At 37.4% G+C, this 6,026-nt stretch overlaps 1 pseudogene; it reads right to left on the bottom strand.

Annotated features, from left to right (window-relative positions):
• Positions 1 to 777: 777 nt before the first annotated feature.
• Positions 778 to 1,645, bottom strand: LOC100685524 (annotated as a pseudogene).
• Positions 1,646 to 6,026: the final 4,381 nt, after the last annotated feature.

Genomic DNA, 6,026 nt, shown 5'->3' with positions numbered 1-6,026 from the left:
TAAGTAAAACGTTCACTCTTTGCAGATGACATGGAACTATTTATAGAAAACCTGAAAGACACCACCAAAACACGACTAGAACTGATAAACAAAGTCAGTAAAGTCACAGGAAACAAAATCAACATATAAAAATCGATTGCGGGCAGCCCCGGTGGCTCAGCAGTTTAGCGCTGCCTTCTGCCCAGGGCCTGATCCTGGAGTCCCGGGATAGAGTCCCACGTCTGGCTCCCTGCATGTGTCTCTGCCTCTCTCTCTCTCTCTCTGTCTCTCTGTCCCTCATGAATAAATAAATAAAAATCTTTAAAAAATAAAAATAAAAATAAAAATGAAAATCTATTGCATTTCTATACACCAATAATGAAGCAGAAGGAGAAATTAAGAAAAAAAAATCCCATTTATATTGCAAGAAAAAAATAAGATATCTAGACATAAACCTCACTAAAAAGGTAAAAGACCTTACTCTGAAAACTATAAAACACTGATGAAAGAAATTGAAGCCTACACAAAGAAACGGAAAGACATTCCATGGCCATAGATTAGAAGAAAAACTATTGTTAAAATGTTTATATTATTCAAAGCAATTTACAGATTTTTTTCAACCAAATTATTTTTTTATTTATAATGATTTTCTCAATGTTTAAATGAAATTAAAATGTTTTTATTCACAAAATGAGAATAATTTGTCTCTGATACATAAAGTGCTCATTTTCCTAACTTAAATGAAGAGAAGTAAATAAGTCTTACTTAGTTTCATAGAAAGCTTTTACTCTATAAGACTTATAGGGGAAAATGGGAATATTAGAAAACAGCTACAGGGATCAAAGCAGAACACAGGAGGGTAATGAGCAGAGTCATGGAACATACTAAAGAGGTATGTTATAGTCAATCTCACTGGAACCTGTAGAGTCACATTCTCATAGACTGATTTATATTTCATATTATTCCATTGGCAGATATTCTTATTCCTCAAAGCACAAGGAGTTGCCACTTCTGATTGAGCCCAGCATTCCAGAATTTGAAACTCTTGGTCACAATACATCAGTAAATCAGAGTTCTTGACCACAATAAAGGTTTCCATTTTTACCATGTGGCCGACGACAGCTGTTGAGCACAAGCCAAAAAGCTTGGAAACAATGCACTGTGGATCTTGTCTGGCATAGATTAGAACTTTAGATCCCTTGGACAAATAATTGGGAACTTCTATATGGAAATTTTCTCAAACCATCACTGCCTCTGTTATGTTTCCCTCTTGTAATGAAGCCAACTCCTATGGACTCACAAAAAGTCCTGTCAGGATGTACCGTTTAATTAAGAGTCAGCTGTTCCATAAATCCTCAATGTTTTCTCCAAATTCCACTTTTATTAAAAGATCTCTGTGGGAACCATCTTTTAAAACTTCCTGCCTCAAAATAATTTCAGAACAAGTGGCTCTTGTGCCAGGGTTGGCAGAGTGGCAGTGAAAGGATGGCTGGTAGCTCCCAGAGAAGCAGCCAGGCTACTACCCGGATGCTCATGGCCCTGGCAGCCAGGACACTGAAGAACATGCTCTGTAGAGGAGGGCAGAGGTAAGAAATACGGATGGAGGAGCCTGAGCACACCTCAGGTCACTCATAGAGTGTGCTGCCACAGAGGTAGTGACCGCCATAGAAGACTCCGTAACACCACCTCAGGTCCTGCCATTCCCTGGCTCCCTCTAGCTCTGGCCCCTGAAAGTTCTGGTGTTGGGAAAGGCAGTAGGCCCAAGATCCTTATTCACTCCTTCTTTGCCTCTTGCACTCTACACATTTAATGCAATCCCTATCAAAATACCAACAGCATTTTTCACAGAACTAAAACAAACAATCCTAACATTTGTATGGAACCACAAAAGACCCCAAATAACTAAAGCAATCTTGAAAAAGAAAAGCAAAGGTGGAGATATCACAATTCCAGACTTTGGGTTATATTACAAAGCTGTAGTAATCAAAACAATATAGTACTGCCACAGAAGTAGACAGATCAATAGAACTGAATAAATCCACAATTATATGGTCAATTAATCTCTGACAAAATAGGAAAGAATATCCAATGGGAAAAAGACAGTCTCTTCAACAAATGGTGCTGGGAAAACTGGACAGCAACATGCAGAAGAATGAAATTGGACCACTTTCTTACACCACACACAAAAATAAATTCAAAATGGGTTGGAAGCTAAATGTGAGATCTGAAACAAACAAACAAGCAAAAAAATCATAGAAGAGAAGAGGTCACAAGCAGTAATTTCTCTGACATCAGCGGTAGCAATTTTATCTAGATAGGTCCCCTGAGGCAAAAGCAAAAATTAACTATTTTGACTACATCAATATAGAAAGCTTCCACAGAGCGGAAACAATCAACAAAACTAAAAGGCAACCTATGAAATGGGAGAAGATATTTGCAAAGGACATATCTAATAAAGAGTTAGTATCAAAACATATAAGGAATGTATACAACTCAACACCTCCCCACCACCAAAAAAAAAAAAAAAGATTACAAATGAGAAGGCTTGGATAGATATTTCTCCAAAGACGACATACAGATGGCCAACTGACACGAGTAAAGATGCTCAACATCACTCTTCATCAAGGAAAAGCAAATCAAAACCACAATGAGATATCACCTCACACCTGTTAGAATGGTTAAAATAAAAAACACAAGAAACAAGTGTTGACAAGGATGTGGAGAGAAAGGAACCCTCTTACACTGTTGGTGGGAATGTAAACTGGTGTAGCCACTGTGGAAGACAGTATAGAGGTTTCTCAAAAAATTAAACATAGCATTATCATATAATCCAGTAATTCCATTACTGGGTATCTACCCAAAGATATGAAAACACTAATTCAGGGGCACTGGGTGGTTCAGTCTGTTAAATGTCTGCCTTGGGCTTGAGTTGTGATCTCTGGGTCCTAGGATTGAGCCCCATGTGATGCTTCCTGATCAATGGGAAGTTCTCCTCTCCCTCTCCCCTTACCCCTTCCCTCCCCTTCTTTGCTCTCTTTTTCTCTAAATAAAATCTTTTTAAAAAGTCATTTTTTAAAAAAAGACTCTCAACTATAGAGAACTGCATAGAATTGTTGAATCACTGTATTGTACACCCAAAACTAATATAATATTGTATGTCAAGTATACTGGAATTAAAATTAAAATTTAAAAAAACTCTAATGAGATACCACCTCACACCAATTACTACATTTTGGCTACTATCAAGAAAAAGAAAACAGAAAACAATAAGTGTTGGTAAGACTGTGGAGAAATTGAAACCATTCTTTTTTAAAAATTAATTAATTAATTAATTAATTTTAAGATTTTATTTATTCATTCATGAGAGACACAGAGAGAGAGAGAGAGAGAGAGGCAGAGACACAGGCAGAGGGAGAAGCAGGCTCCATGCAGGGAGCCCAATGCGGGACTCGATCCTGGGACTCCAGGATCACGCCCTGGGCTGAAGGCAGGCGCTAAACTGCTGAGCCACCCAAGGGTCCCCCATTCTGTATTTTTGATAGGAATAAAAAATGGTACAAATGCTATGGAAAACAGAATGGAGGGGCCTCAAAAAATTAACAATAGACCCAGCAAATCCTCTGTAGATATACACCGTAAAGAATTGAAAGCAGGATCTCAAAACTATACTGGTAACTTATGTTCATAGCAGCGTGATTCACAACCCCTGAAACGTGGAAACAACCCAAGGGTCCATTGAAGTACAAACCAATAAACAAAATGTGATATAATTCATACAATGGAATATTATTCAGCCTTAAAAATGAAGAATTTTCTGATAAATGTAACATAGGTAAACCTTGAGGACATTATGCTAAGTAACAGAAAACAATCCCAAAAGACAAATACTGATCGATTCCACTTATATGAGATACTTAGATTAGTCAAAACCATAGAGACAGGATGTAGAATGGTGGTTGTCAGGGAAAAAGGGGGCTATTGTTTAATGGATACAGTTTCAGGGATATAAGATTAAAGACAGATGGTGGTGATGGTTGCACAGCATTATGAATGTGTTTAATACCACTGATCTGTACAATTGAAATGGTTAGGATGGTAAATTTTATCATGTGTATTTTACCACAATAAAAAAACTTGGAAAAAAATATCTTTATCATCCATCACTAATAGTACTAATCATTAATCCATCATTAATCCTCCCTACTATTGTCTATGTCCAGCCAGGGGACAGACTAGCCACAGGCTGAATCCAGGCCAGAGACAGTTTTTTTTTTTTCCTTTAATTTGTTGCTAATATAAAAACTGGGAGTCTAGGGACGCCTGGGTGGCTTACTGGTTGGGCATCTGCCTTTGGCTCAGGGCGTGATCCTGGAGACCTGGGATCGAGTCCCACATCGGGTTCCCTACATGGAGCCTGCTTCTCCCTCTGCCTGTGCCTCTGCCTCTCTCTGTGTATGTCTCTCATGAATAAATAAATAAAATCTTTAAAAAAAACAAAAACAAAACAAGACAAAAACAAAAACAAAAAAACTGGCAGTCTCCAGATACTATTTTCCACTGAGGAGAACCAAGATTCTTTGGACATATGATATTTCCAAGTTTGGGCAGGAAATTGTAAAAGATGACCTGGGACAACTTGTCCAACGAGATAGTAAAGAAGTTACCAACTTCTTAACTTTGGGTTGTGCCAAATGACTCAGGAGCCAACTTGCAGAGGCTCAGATGTATAAAATGCGAGATTGTTTTATCATCAACAAGAACTGCAATACATTAAAAATATTTAAACACACCAAATATATTTAAATCTGTGAGTTCATAAGCATAATACAAATAATTAATTGATAACCAGGGAAGATGCTTGGGAACTAGCTCATTATTTTGAAAATATATAAGTAACGGGAAAGAGTCAAGCATCCCCTAAACAAAGTACACTGTCATGTAACCAATAATGGATAAGGGAAAGTTTCTCTTTACAGAAGTATTCTAGCTATTAAGTAAAGAGGTCCTTAGGTGCACACACACACAACATATATATATATTAGAAAATCACTATTCTGCAACCTCAAAAAACTAGTTGAACCAGATATTCAATAACAAAGGCTGGGTTGCCTGGGTGGCTCAGTAGTTGAGTGTCTGCCTTTGGCTCAGGCTGTGATCCCAGGGTCCCGGGATGGAGACCCAGATGGATACCCGTATCAGGCTCCCCGCAGGGGACCTGCTTCTCCCTCTGCCTATGTCTCTGCCCCTCTCTGTCTCTCTCATGAATAGCTTTTTTTAAAAAAATATTTTTAAAAAATGGCTAATATTACAGAGAGACATCATATTACATGTCTCTGGCATATGAAAGAACACAATGCCACTTATTTAGTAGGTTCACCCAAAAAAGTTAAGCTGAAATTTGATCAAGCCTCTATATCTGACTACCAGTTCACAGAAAATACAGAGGAAAGGTGAAAATATTAAATGATACTCTAAGGATGCAATCAGAAAAACCCAGAGTCTGGGAAAGTTTACAGAACAAATAACCCAGGTTCTTTAACACATGAGAAAAAATGCAAGATCCGTGAGTGATTATATTCTAATACTCAATAGCACTGAAGTACAGACTTTAAGCATTAGAGTGTCTTAGAGACAAGTACTACCTCTGTCATTTATTAGCCATTTGCATGAAGAAGTTAATTTAACCTCTTTAAGCTTAGGCTTCTTTACCCATAAAATGGTCATACTGATAGCAACTATCTCATAGAGTTGTGAGGATTGAGATAATGGACAAAAAACACTTAGCTCATTGCCTAACTTATGGAAACATGCACAATAAGAGCTATGTTTATAATCTTTATCATTAAAGAATGTGTGCTGAATGAATGATTAAATGAATGACTAGAATTAATAGGTTAAAAATACTGAATATAAACTATTCTTAGCTGATAATGTTGGCTACATCATTTACTCCATATTTATTGGGCACTGAAGTGGTGCAGGCGGTACAAAAATGAGTAAAATGTGACCTCTACACTTGGACTTCTGCCTTTTAAAAAAGAAATCCT

The sequence above is a fragment of the Canis lupus genome, chromosome 4 (assembly GCF_011100685.1).
Source record: "Canis lupus familiaris isolate Mischka breed German Shepherd chromosome 4, alternate assembly UU_Cfam_GSD_1.0, whole genome shotgun sequence".
NCBI classification, from domain to species: Eukaryota; Metazoa; Chordata; class Mammalia; order Carnivora; family Canidae; genus Canis; species Canis lupus.
This window is presented reverse-complemented; position numbering and strand designations above follow the sequence as displayed.